Here is a 14,322-nt window from a genome sequence, read left to right as displayed (position 1 = left end):
GCCCGCTGATGTGACCGCAGCTACCCGTCCTACACTGTGGTCCCTCTGGGTCAGGTGCGTTGATGCTGTGTCTGTGAGATTTGTTCTGCCCCTCCCCTGAATCTGTGAGCAGTTGGTGTATGTCAAAGTTGGGGGTTGCCACTTCGGGAGCGTAGCCACCCATGGGAGATATATGTTTGCCATTAATGTTATCACTGGCTGGTGGCATCACAGGCGTCCCTTCACCACTAGCCAGATCTTTGGGGGGTGGTCTACCCTTATCCCGGTTAGTAATAACCAAGTCAATAGTGTCTTGTAAACATAACAACATGACCAAGCCCTCATCCTCTAGCTGTAGGAGTGTGGAGCTGTTCATATAAGCAGTGATGTACTCAATACAACCTTCCTCATCGTCCTTGTTTAGCCTTTCTGAGTCCAGTTCAGCCACCGGGTCAAGGTGAGTTGCAATGTCGTATGCTTCATCAGCCGTTAGCTGGTAGAGTTTCTTTTTGATGGACCAGCTGAGTCTTCTCCTCTCGTCGCCTGACATGACTTTTGTTGCAGCCTGGTGGCGTTACCGGTCCCACCCTCTTTAGCAACACTGTCACTTTGGGTCCAATGATCACTGGATCAGCCGGACGTGCTCCTCAGACGCCGCCGATCCTGGACGAGCCCCCAGAAATCTGTTACAGGCCCCACTATGATGGGCGCGTAGCCAGATTACGATCCTGTAAAACAGGAGAGAAAGTGAGCACAGGAGACACGCTGCCGTTCGCCTGATCAGTCTTGCCAGAATTTATTCATACAACACAAGCATATCTGCTCCACTCTTTCGTTAACTCAATTTCACAATAACTGCTCATTCCCTCACATGGCTTGTTTTCCACCAGTACATTTCAATATTAGTCCACACTACTGGCATAAAACAACAAAGGGTTTAAATGAATGAAACAAATGACAACTACACCTCTTTTCCCATAAATGAGATAAACAAAATAATTCACATCATCATGGTAGTGTCTCATCATAGAAAGGAAACTCTACTTTCAACATTACTGCACTACTTTCCTTGCCAGCATTTTTGTTGGCCGTACTCTTATTAGCGCTCTCGCTTCATATGTCCTTTTCAGACCAGTTAGATTCTAACACTGAAACAGCAAGTTTACACATGACTTCAGGCGAGCTCAGAACACTTTACACACGCGTTATACAAAACATTTGTCATGAACACAAAGCTACAAGTTTATCAGGAACTGTAAACCTAACTGGGTTGGTGCTTCTTATTATTATATGGAGTATTATACGCAGTTGCAACAGCTTGCTAGCGTTACCCAGGCATATAGCCTAGCTATAACATCTTACAGAGCTAAAGTAGCTCACATAGCGACAGTATAATACATCACATATCACAGACCCGTCTTATGTCATGAAAGTTTAAGTATCACAGTGTCCAGCTGTGTATTTCTTTATGTTTTTGACCACGTTACTGACCTGTAAAACAGGAGAGAAAGTGAGCACAGGAGACACGCTGCCGTTCGCCTGGTCAGTCTTGCCAGAATGGAAAACTTACGGCAGCTATGCACCCGACTCAGTTCCCAAAGCACGCTGCTGCCCCCTACTGTCCAAAGTGTTATACACTCTCCTGGCAACAGGGAACTTACATGACATTGTGGCTTTAAATTACACCAATAAACCAGCAAAATAAAACATGCAAAATAATCTCCATATATCACGACACTTAACTCACAATTGTGACCACATTTCTGTGTGGATCACACTGGCAGTCATGGAGTTTGCAATTTTAGCCATAAAGTCATTGTCCGACTGAAAAATACATCAGTTTGTGAGCAGATGGATTATTAATTTAATATTAATGACTAATACAGTGTTAATTTTAAATTCCATTTTTATTCACACCGTTTTAGAGATTTGACTGGCACTCATTGGTATGCTCACTGGAGATTTTAACGTACAGCTCAGTTGGCAATGAAACTGTGACAATGTTTTGAAAGAGAGAAATGAAACAGATGTAGTTCTTCAATTCATCAGCTTCCTTCTTGGGGACATAACAACATGCTACTTCCTTCACAAACGCTATCATGTTGTTAACAGTTTGTTACTTCCTTATTTGACTTTAGTTAAAGAGTTTTCTTTAACTGTCTAGAGACAAAGAGCAAAAACTTCAAACAGACTAAATTGTTATAAATTCATGCTTTAAAAGACAAGCAGTATTTAACTTTACTAAATCTAAAGAAAATAAACTAATTTTTTTTTTTTCAACGAATGACTGAAAGATTTTGAAGTACTGGAGCATGACAAAGGTTTTCCAGATTGTCTTTCAGGGAACAATACAATAGGAACACAATGGTAAGTCTTTTTATTTTCTCTGTTTAGTAACTTAGATTTTTACTACAAGTAAAGAGATCTGTCTTATCTTTGATTCTTTTCTAGTTGTTGTGTTTCATAGATTTACTTGACTCCAAAAACCTGGATAGTTTGGTTAATTCAATTTTGGAAGTGGCCCTTGCTTTTTTGAAAATGTGTTAGACCATTGCATTAAATTGTACATTAAAAGTGACCCAGAACTGTTTAGAAAAATGCTCCATCATGATTATGTCTGTGAAGGTTCTCAGTCATCCAGGTCATCGTAGTCAAAGGAGCTTGCAAAGAAAAGCGTCTGGACTTCTTTAAGTTACTTGAAGACGTTTCACCTCTCATCCGAGAAGCTTCTTCAGTTCTAAGGTCAAATGGTGGAGAGTCCCAGATATAAACCTAGTGGGAGTATCCCCCCACAGAGGGACAAAAGGACCCCCTGATGATCCTCTAATCGCCTGAGCCAAGGTGTGAAATTGGGTGTGGGTCCCAGTCAGCCAGAGTTTCGGGTGAGCTCATTGTGAAACCTGGCACCACCTTATCATGCAAATTCCTGAGATCAGATGGCCCAGGGTGTGAGTGGGCGTTAAGGCGTCTGGGAAGGGATCTCAAAACTGGATTATAGATGACAGAGAGTTGGTGTCGTAAACCCCCGCCTCTGTTCAAAGATGGTCGCTCACAGTGGACATAGATGGCTTCTTTCACTCCTCTTTCAAACCATCTGTCCTCTCTGTCCAAAATGTGAACATTGGCATCCTCGAAAGAGTGTCCTTTATCCTTAAGATACAGATGGACTGCTGAGTCTTGTCCTGTGGAGGTGGCTCTTCTGTGTTGTGCCATGCGCTTGTGAAGTGGCTGTTTGGTCTCTCCAATGTAGAGGTCTGGGCATTCCTCGCTGCACTGTACAGCATACACCACATTGTTAAGTCTGTGTTTTGGCGTTTTGTCTTTCGGGTGAACCAGTTTCTGTCTGAGCGTGTTGCTGGGTCTGAAATGCACCGGGATGTCATGCTTGGAGAAAACCCTCCTGAGTTTTTCTGATACACCGGCTACATAGGGGATGACAATGTTGTTGCGTCTGTCCTTCTTATCTTCCCTCGCTGGTGTCTGGTCTTCTTTTCTGTGCCTCTTTGCTGACTTTAAGAACGCCCGTTTAGGATAGCCGCACGTTTTGAGTGCTTCCTTTACATGTGTGTGTTCCTTCTTTTTTCCTTCAGGCTTAGAGGGAACATGTTCTGCCTGGTGGTGTAGGGTCCTAATTACTCCAAGTTTGTGTTCAAGAGGGTGATGGGAGTCAAACAGGAGGTACTGGTCCGTGTGTGTGGGCTTCCGGTAAACTTCGATGTTGAGGTTGCCGTTCTCTTCAATGTGCACAGCGCAGTCCAGGAACGGCAAACAGTTGTCCTTTGTGTCTTCCCTGGTGAACTTGATATTTTTATCCACAGCGTTAATGTGCGCAGTGAAGGATTCCACTTCTTGTGTCTTGATTTTGACCCAGGTGTCGTCTACATATCTGTACCAGTGGCTGGGTACTCTTCCTTTGAAAGAGCCAAGAGCCTTCCTTTCCACTTCCTCCATGTAAAGGTTGGCTACAATAGGTGACACGGGGGAGCCCATGGCACAGCCATGTTTTTGTCTGTAAAAGCCTTCGTTGTATTTGAAATATGTAGTGGTGAGGCAGAGGTCTAACAGTGTGCAAATCTGATTGGGTGTGAAGTTGGTCCTGTCCTCCAAGGAGCTGTCTTCTTGTAGTCGTTTTCTGACAGTCTCCACTGCCTGGGTATGCAAGTGAAGAGAGAGACTACATCAAAGGACACCATGGTTTCATCTGGATCCAACACAGACTTAACAATGTGGTGTATGTGGTACAGTGCAGCGAGGAATGCCCAGACCTCTACATTGGAGAGACCAAACAGCCACTTCACAAGCGCATGGCACAACACAGAAGAGCCACCTCCACAGGACAAGACTCAGCAGTCCATCTGTATCTTAAGGATAAAGGACACTCTTTCGAGGATGCCAATGTTCACATTTTGGACAGAGAGGACAGATGGTTTGAAAGAGGAGTGAAAGAAGCCATCTATGTCCACTGTGAGCGACCATCTTTGAACAGAGGCGGTGGTTTACGACACCAACTCTCTGCCATCTATAATCCAGTTTTGAGATCCCTTCCCAGACGCCTTAACGCCCACTCACATCCTGGGCCATCTGATCTCAGGAATTCGCATGATAAGGTGGTGCCAGGTTTCACAATGAGCTCACCCGAAACTCTGGCTGATTGGGACCCACACCCAATTTCACACCTTGGCTCAGGCGATTAGAGGATCATCAGGGGGTCCTTTTGTCCCTCTGATACTCCCACTAGGTTTATATCTGGGACTCTCCACCATTTGACCTTAGAACTGAAGAAGCTTCTCGGATGAGAGGTGAAACGTCTTCAAGTAACTTAAAGAAGTCCAGACGCTTTTCTTTGCAAGCTCCTTTGACTCCATCATGATTACTCGATCAGTAGCCTCCTTCATTTTTAAAAACAAAGTCACATATTTATTGTAAATTTTCAAAGGTAAGCTCAAACTTTTCAATAGGGTCTTTACATCTTTAGCAAGATGTAAAGACCCTATTGAAAGCATATGGCATTTAGCATTCCATATGAAGACCTGCGACAAATTGATGAATACTTTTAGCAAAAAAAAAACTGAAACTGCTTAAAGAAAAATGAATACAACTGTAAAAATAAGTACTTTATTGATGAAGAAGTTTCACTTTGGTTTTCAAAGTTAAATTTAGCAGAAGAAAAAAAATTATTGCTTGGCAACAGACACCCAGTTTTGCTCCATGACTATGTGCTGTTCTAGTGTGGGCAGTACCTTATAATGACTGAGTAGGTAATGTTAATGAAAACAGAGTGTTGGAGAGTTGGTAGAATAACACAGGAGGTCCTGCAGCGGCCTGAGCCTATAGTAGCTTAATTAAGTGATGATTCAGGGTCAGTCCAAATAATTTTACCAAAAACAGAAGCATAAGGTTATTTCATATAAGGGTTTTCATCAATTCTCCACAGATTACCAAATGCTGGATGCTGTTGTTCTGTCTCTGTTGCCATCATGAGATCCTGCCGGCTGCATGTAAACCCACCTGGATGACACGGCAGTTTCCTTGTGATGTCATATCCACCAATACCTCTGAGGTCAAATTTGACTGTAAAGGGCGTCATCTAGAGAAAGTACCAGAAGGAATAACCAGTAATGCCACGGATCTAGACTTATCTGAAAATTTTATTAAGAGTATTAAAGCTGATTCACTTTCTAATCTGCTGAAATTGACTCAGCTCAATCTCAACTTTGCAAACAAGCCCAAGAATGGTTATGGCTGCAGAAAATTGAACATTTCTGCAAATGCTTTCAAAAATCTCACAAAAATCAAGCAACTGCGATTGAGCGGCAACTGTCTGACTGAAATTCCACGCAATCTCCCCCACAGTGTGGAAAAACTTGACCTAAACATTAACAAGATTAGTTTGGATGAATTGAACAACAGTTTTATTGGCTTAAAAAACATAACAAACCTGTTACTATCTAAAAACTGCTACTTCTGGAATCCCTGTGGGAAGTCTGTTGCTATTATGGAAAAACCCTTTCAAATACTGGACAAACTGCAGGTTCTTGACTTGTCTTACAACAACTTAACACACGTTCCTAAAGGACTACCCCAGTCAATTACAATTTTAGGTCTGGATTCCAACAAAATAGAGAACATATCTAAAGATGATTTCCAGGGGTTGCTAATTTTAAAAGTCCTTGATATACAAGGCAACTGTCCAAGATGTCACAATGCTCCGTACCCTTGTGTTCCTTGCCCTAACGGTTCTATTGACATACATCCTGATGCATTTCAAAGACTGACACAGCTTGAGACACTGAACCTGGGAGGAAACTCACTAAATTACCTTGATCCCTCTTGGTTTCAAAGTCTAAAGAATCTTAAAGAATTATTTGTGGCATTTAACTTTTTACAAAAAGCTGTAACTGGTAAGGACACACCAGTTAAAGCTTTCAGTTATCTTCACAGGCTAGAAAAACTTGACATGTCTTTCAATTATGCTCTCGGATTGTACCCAGAAAAATTAACACTTTCAAAAGACTTTTCACAGCTCAGGTCACTGAAAACTTTGCATTTGGAGGCTTTGGTATTCCAGAGAATTGGACCAGACACACTCACGCCTTTACGCAATCTAAAAAATTTATCTGCTTTGAATTTAGGCACTAACTTCATTATTTATAGCAACTCTACTTTATTCACCAATTTCTCCCACTTAAAAATGATTTATCTAGCCGAAAACAGGTTATATCCCACAACAATAGAAAGTCCACCAACTCTAACAGACAGATACAACCAGAATTCAGACCTTTCTATTTCACCGTCAATAACAGCTACTCCAAAAGACTTTAGCTACGAGATATCACACAGCCTAATAAAGCAAGAGTGCTTTGACTCTGGACGAGTGCTCATCCTCAGCTCAAATAATCTGTTCTTCATTTCTCCAAAGCTATTTGAGGGATATGGAAATATTTCATGTCTCAACCTCTCAGGAAATGGATTTTCACAGGCACTTAATGGCACAGAATTCAAGATGTTGCCTAATCTGACATATCTGGATTTATCTTTCAATAAGGTCGATATGGCCTATAACAACGCCTTCAAAGAACTAAAGAAATTACAAGTACTAGACCTCAGTTACAATCCACACTACTTTAAAGCATTTGGGGTAACGCTTAATTTAAATTTTACACAAAATCTACCTGTGCTAAGAGTCCTTAATATGAGTCATAATGAGATTTCCACACTGACAACAAAAGAAATGTATAGCAAATCATTAGCAGAACTTATATTTACACACAATAATTTAGGGAAACTTTGGAAAGACAGGGATAGCACATACAAGAAACTTTTCACTAATCTCTCTAATTTGACAATTTTAGATATATCCTTTAATGGCATTGCAAAGATTCCAGAAGATGTTTATGAATATTTGCCACGTAACCTCACCACACTGCGCATAAGTCATAACTGCCTCAGCGATTTTAGCTGGGACAAACTGCCTTTCCACCAACTACAGAGTTTAGACCTGAGCTACAATCATCTGTCTACTTTAACAACTATTAACTCAAACATCACACAAACTCTGACTTTCCTTGACCTGAGTCATAATCACATTTCCCAAGTGCACAATGGTTTTTTACAGAGTTTGAAAAGCCTCAGGACTCTCAGCCTTAGAAACAACAAACTTACTATTGTCAATCGAACTACCTTCAAATCAGGACCTGAATTTCAGACTTTGTTCCTACAAGGAAATCCATTTGAGTGTACTTGTGATTCCATAGACTTTATTTTATGGATTGAACAGAGTGATGTAAAGATCCCAAGACTCACCACTCAGGTGACATGTAACACACCAGTGAACCAGAGGAACAAAATACTGATACGTTTTAACATTAGTCAGTGTGTAAATGCGGAACAGGCAAAGCAGATCTACGCTCTAACAACTTCTATCATTATTCTTTTCATGATTGTTTCAACAGTTGCTCACTTATTTTACTGGGATGCTTCCTATGTCCTACACTATATGAAAGCTAAGCTGAAAGGGTACAGATCCTTGAACTCGCCAGATACTATTTACGATGTCTTTGTGACATATGATACAAAAGACCCACACGTCTCTGAATGGGTGATGAGCAATCTGCGGGTGCAACTGGAGGAAGAGGGAGACAAGATACATCCACTGTGTCTGGAAGAGAGGGACTGGCCCCCAGGAGTCCCACTGGTGGACAACCTCACCCAGAGCATCCAGTACAGTCGCAAGACTCTGTTTGTCTTAACAAAGGGCTACGTTAAGACCGGTGCTTTCAAGCTAGCAATGTATCTGGCCCACCAAAGACTGCTGGATGAAAATGTGGATGTGATAGTACTGCTAATGCTGGAGCCTGTCCTGCAGCATTCTCACTTTCTGCGCTTGAGGAAGCGACTGTGCGAGAGCAGTGTTGTAGAGTGGCCGCGTACAGCAGCCGCAGAGCCCTGGTTTTGGCAAAACCTGCAAAGTGTCATAAGAGTAGATAATCAAGTGATGTACAACAAGACCTATTCAAAATACTTCACCACCAAATGAAGAAGGATAATAACATGAGCTTGTTATATAACCAGTGCTTTTATATATCATTTCTTGTTTGGTCTTTTTAAAGTGTTTCTTCTTTGACTGAACTGTTTTTAAGAACTAATTTTCTTATAGTTGTTGAGTTATTGACTTATTCAAAATGCTTCACCACCAAGTGAAGAAGGATAATCATCACTTATCTGCCTGGGACTGATTTGTAATTCTAGTCTGCAGACAATAACATGTTCCTGCTTTAAAATCACTGTTCTTTAGAGCAATGCTTATTTGGTTCTTTTAAACGATTTCTTCTTTGTCTGAATCTAATAAGAAAACAATAAAAACCAAATTTTCTTATATTTGCTGAGAAAGCATAATAAATCTTGTGTAATCTGTCTGCAGTGCATTAATAAAAAAAATAAAATAAAATAAAATGTGTGGCATTTTGCAGATGTAGATTTTATACTCTAGTCTCTGGTTTCTATGTTAGAAAACATCTGTGCTGAGTGACACCAGTACCAGGTTTAACAGTTAACAAAAGAGAAATTTAGTACAAAAGTGACAGATCCTAAATTGCAGTCCATTATTAAAAATCCATATCGACACAGTATGTGTAATATAACTTGCATGCTTTCATCTGTTATTTCACATTTGGAAATTTTTGAGATTGTTCGTAAGGTGGTGCAAGTGACACAGTTTTAATACAGTGCATTTTGCAAATTAGCCCTAAATTCGGTGTCCCACTCAAAAATAAATCAGTGTGTGAGGCCATATATTACTAATGTCATATTAATGTCTAAGAAATATGTCATTTTTAAACTCCATATTACTTCACATAATCTGAAGAACTGACTGGCACTATGCACTGTTGCTGTGTTTACTGGCATTCCAGTGTTCATCTTGGCTGACAAATAAACTGGCATTTTTGAAGGAGGGAAATGAAAAAGATGCAGTTCTTCAATTAACGGGCTACTTCCCTCACACAGCTTATCATGTAGTTTTAACAGCGTGTTTCTTTTTTATATGTCTTGAAGGGAACAAACAGGGTCATCTGTAACGAAATCATTAATAAAAGACAAGAAACTTTCAAGTCTTACAATTGAAAAAAAAATTGAAGCACACTAGCATAATTTTCCAAATTGTCATTCAGGGATCAATATAGTGGAGAAAAAATGGTGAGTTTTATTTTGTTTCTGTTCTTTATATTTACTTACATTTTTACATTTTATTAAATTTCTGATTACCTTTATATGCTATAATTTCATTTATCTGTATTATTTTTGATTATTTTTCTAGTTTCAGGATTTTGGTGACAAAATGTTTCATAGATTTATTTGATTCTAAAAACCTGTACAGTTGACTTAATTTACTTTGGAAATGGCCTTTGGTATTTGGGGTTTTTTGGTATTTGGTATTTGTTGGCCAATTACATTAAAATGTACATTAAAAATTAGTCAAAAATTACACAAACTGTTCAGTAATTTTGATATTTAAAAATTTTCCCAAGTGTGACAAAAAACAGGAACAGTCTTTCCAGCTACAATTTGATTTACGATTTATTGGCACCTGCTGGGTAGAAGTGATGCCATACTTACATACAATTTTCTTCAAGCTTACTTTGTAACATCAATGGGCCTCATTCACTTACACTATATATCAACAAATCTTTTATTCCACTGTATTTTTTGTGATTAAACCTGTTTGCACTTGAACAGCTTTAAAACTGCCCAACAGCAAGCGTTCAAACAAATGAGTTGTTGTTTTCTTTTGGCCATCCAGATCTCCAAATCATCATGAGCCAAAAAAGAAATGCCTTTTATCACAGTTAAATAAATAACAATTAAAAATAAACTGCATATAATGAATGTGGAATGCGAGTCGGCTTCATATTTTATTTCAAACAAATACTATAATATATAATAGGCATCTTATTTTATCTTATCAATATGTTTTCTCTCAAAACATCTCTGTAGTTCTTGGATGTCATGACTTACAGTCTAATTGGGCCAAGAACATCTTTTGCTGCAGTGAGTGTATAATCTGGGGCTCACAGATCAAAATATTAGTCTGAACCTTGAAGTAATTTAGAAAGGCACAAACTCAACAAAATTAGAGCAAGAACCCAAACAAGCAGACAAGACTCTATGACCAAGGACTAGGTAAAGGAGGGAGGGTAAACTAGGCTAAAGAAGCAGCAGCCATTTGCTGCTACTGTACTGCTTGAGGGCTGAGTGGAAGGGAGAAATATGGAGAGGCCACAAAACAACAAACAGGACAAGAGAAAATACTGAGAAAGAGTAGAGACAAACTTTATGCATGCAGAAATGCAAGGCTAATAAATAAATGGGAAGTGAAAACAATGTAATCAAGGAGAAGCGCTAGTATGGCACGAGGGGTCCTGGAGTAGCTTAACTGATTCAGGGTCAGTCCAAATAATATGACCAAAAACAAAAGCTTTAAATTATTTCAGTTAACTGATTTCATCAATTTTTCACAGATTACCAAATGCTGGATGCTGTTGTTCTGTCTGTGTTGCCATGATGAGGTCCAGCTGGCTGCACATAAACCCTTCTGGATGACACGGCAGTTTCCTTGTGATGTCATATCCAACAATGCTTCAAATACGGTCAAATTTGACTGTAAAGGCCGCCATCTAGAGGAAGTACCAAAAGGTATAACTACTAATGCCACTGATCTAGACTTGTCAGAAAATGTCATTAGGAGTATTAAAGCTGATTCACTCTCTAATCTGCTGAATCTGGCACATCTGAATCTCAACTGGGCAAACAACACCAAGACTGATTATGGATGCCGAGCACTGAAGATCGCTGAAAATGCTTTCAAAAATCTGACAAAACTGAAGCAACTACGATTGAGCGGCAACTGTCTGACTGAAATTCCACGCAATCTCCCCCACAGTGTGGAAAGACTTGAGCTAAACATTAACAAAGTTAATATGGATAAACTGAACAATAGCTTTATTGGCTTGCAAAACATGAAAATGCTGTTGTTATCTAAAAACTGCTACTTCCGCAACCCTTGTGGGAAGTCTGTCGCTATCAGCGAAAACACTTTTGCACTACTGAAAAAACTGAAATACCTGGACTTGTCTTATAACAACTTAACCCATGTTCCTAAAGGACTACCCCAGTCAATTACAATCTTACGTCTGGATACCAACAAAATAGAGAACATATATAAAGATGATTTTCAAGGGTTAGAAAATGTCAAATTCCTTGATATACAAGGCAACTGTCCAAGATGTCACAATGCTCCGTACCCTTGTGTTCCTTGCCCTAACGGTTCTATTGACATACATCCTGATGCATTTCAAAGACTGACACAGCTGGAGACACTGAACCTGGGAGGAAACTCACTAAATTACCTTGATCCCTCTTGGTTTCAAACGCTAACGAATCTTACACAATTGTTTCTGGAATTTAACTTTTTACAAAAAGCCGTAACTGGTGAGGACACATCGGTTAAAGCTTTCAGTTATCTTCACAGGCTAGAAAAACTTGACCTGTCTTTCAATTATGCTGTTGGTATGTACCTAGAAAAATTAACACTTTCAAAAGACTTTTCACAGCTCAGGTCACTGAAAAGTTTGCATTTGAATGCTTTGGTATTCCAAAGTATTGGACCAGACACACTCACACCTCTGTACAATCTGAAAAATCTGTCTCATTTGTACTTAAGCACTAACTTCATTATTCACTCTGACCCTACCGTGTTCAGCAAGCTTTCCCACTTAAGAATGATATATCTCGGAGAAAACAGGTTATATCCCACTACAGTAGAAAGTCTACCAACTCTAAGAGACAGAAATAATGAGAATTCAGAAGTTTCTATGTCACCATTCGTAAAACTCACTCCAAAAGACTCAATTTATGAAGTACTACACAGGAATACAAAGCAAGAATGCGCCAATTCTGGACGAGTGCTCATCCTCAGCTCAAATAATCTGTTCTTCATTTCTCCAAAGCAGTTTGTGGGCTATGGAAATATTTCATGTCTCAACCTCTCCAGAAATGGATTTTCACAGGCACTTAATGGCACAGAGTTCAAGATGTTGCCTAATCTGACATATCTGGACTTATCCTTCAATAGGGTTGATCTGGCCTATAACAACGCCTTCAAAGAACTAAAGAAATTACAAGTACTAGACCTCAGTTACAATTCACACTACTTTGAAGCATTTGGGGTAATGCTTAATTTAAATTTTACACAAAATCTACCTGTGCTAAGAGTCCTTAATATGAGTCATAACGAGATTTCCACACTGACAACAAAAGAGATGTATAGCAAATCATTAGCAGAACTTATATTTGCACAAAATCATCTAGGGAAACTTTGGAAAGACAGGGATAGCTCATACAAGAAACTTTTCACTAATCTCTCTAATTTGACAATTTTAGATATATCCTTTAATGGCATTGCAAAGATTCCAGATGATGTTTATGAATATTTGCCACATAACCTCACCACACTGCGCATAAGTCATAACTCACTCAGTGATGTTAATTGGGACAAACTGCCTTTCCATCAACTTCAAATTTTGGACCTAAGTTACAATTCTCTGTCTACTTTAACAACTATTAACTCAAACATCACACAAACTTTGACTTTCCTTGACCTGAGTCATAATCACATTTTCCATGCAGACAATTGTTTTTTAAAGAGTCTAAAAAGCCTCACGACTCTAAGCCTGAGTAACAACAAATTGACTATTGTCAATGAAACTACCTTCAAATCAGGACCTGCAAACCTGACTCTGTTCCTACAAGGAAATCCATTCGAGTGTACTTGTGATTTGTTAGACTTCGTTTTGTGGATTGAACAGAGTGATGTAAAGATCCCAAGACTGACCACTCAGGTGACATGTAACACACCAGTGAACTTAAAGGGACAAGGATTGATACATTTTAGCATTCATCAGTGTATAAATCCCAGTCAGGCATTTCAGATCTACACTCTAACAACTTCTATCATTATTCTTTTCATGGTTGTTTCAACAGTTGCTCACTTATTTTACTGGGATGCTTCCTATGTCCTACACTATATGAAAGCTAAGCTGAAAGGGTACAGATCCTTGAACTCGCCAGATACTATTTATGATGTCTTTGTGACATATGATACAAAAGACCCACAGGTCTCTGAGTGGGTGATGAGCAATCTGCGGGTGCAACTGGAGGAAGAGGGAGACAAGATACATCCACTGTGTCTGGAAGAGAGGGACTGGCCCCCAGGAGTCCCACTGGTGGACAACCTCACCCAGAGCATCCAGTACAGTCGCAAGACTCTGTTTGTCTTAACAAAGGGCTACGTTAAGACCGGTGCTTTCAAGCTAGCAATGTATCTGGCCCACCAAAGACTGCTGGATGAAAATGTGGATGTGATAGTACTGCTCATGCTGGAGCCTGTCCTGCAGCATTCTCACTTTCTGCGCTTGAGGAAGCGACTGTGCGAGAGCAGTGTTGTAGAGTGGCCGCGTACAGCAGCCGCAGAGCCCTGGTTTTGGCAAAACCTGCAAAGTGTCATAAGAGTAGATAATCAAGTGATGTACAACAAGACCTATTCAAAATACTTCACCACCAAGTGAAGAAGGTCTTGTTTTAAAACTATTGATTTATGCATCATTGCTTGCTTGGTTCTTTTAAAACTTCTCTCGACTTATAAACAAAGAAACTACAAAACTTATTTGCTAATAATTGCTGAGAGAGCACAGCCTACCGAATATTTGTAAATGTGAAACTGTTATGTGCTGTATATTATCAAATAAAGCCTTTTCAAAATGTGTTCCATTTTGTGGATGTAAATTTTGG

General features: G+C 39.6%; 2 pseudogenes; both read left to right on the top strand.

Annotated features, from left to right (window-relative positions):
• Positions 1-5,419: 5,419 nt before the first annotated feature.
• Positions 5,420-8,808, top strand: LOC146651065 (toll-like receptor 8 pseudogene; annotated as a pseudogene).
• Positions 8,809-11,000: 2,192 nt separating this feature from the next.
• LOC146651064 (toll-like receptor 8 pseudogene) lies at positions 11,001-14,242 on the top strand (annotated as a pseudogene).
• The last annotated feature ends 80 nt before the right edge of the window (positions 14,243-14,322 follow it).

The sequence above is a fragment of the Rhamphochromis longiceps genome, linkage group LG16 (assembly GCF_057381845.1).
Source record: "Rhamphochromis longiceps isolate RC_006_pf linkage group LG16, R_longiceps_female_GT1.1, whole genome shotgun sequence".
Classification (NCBI taxonomy): Eukaryota; Metazoa; Chordata; class Actinopteri; order Cichliformes; family Cichlidae; genus Rhamphochromis; species Rhamphochromis longiceps.
The sequence above is the reverse complement of the archived record's forward strand: the minus strand, read 5'-3'. Positions and strand labels throughout refer to the sequence as shown.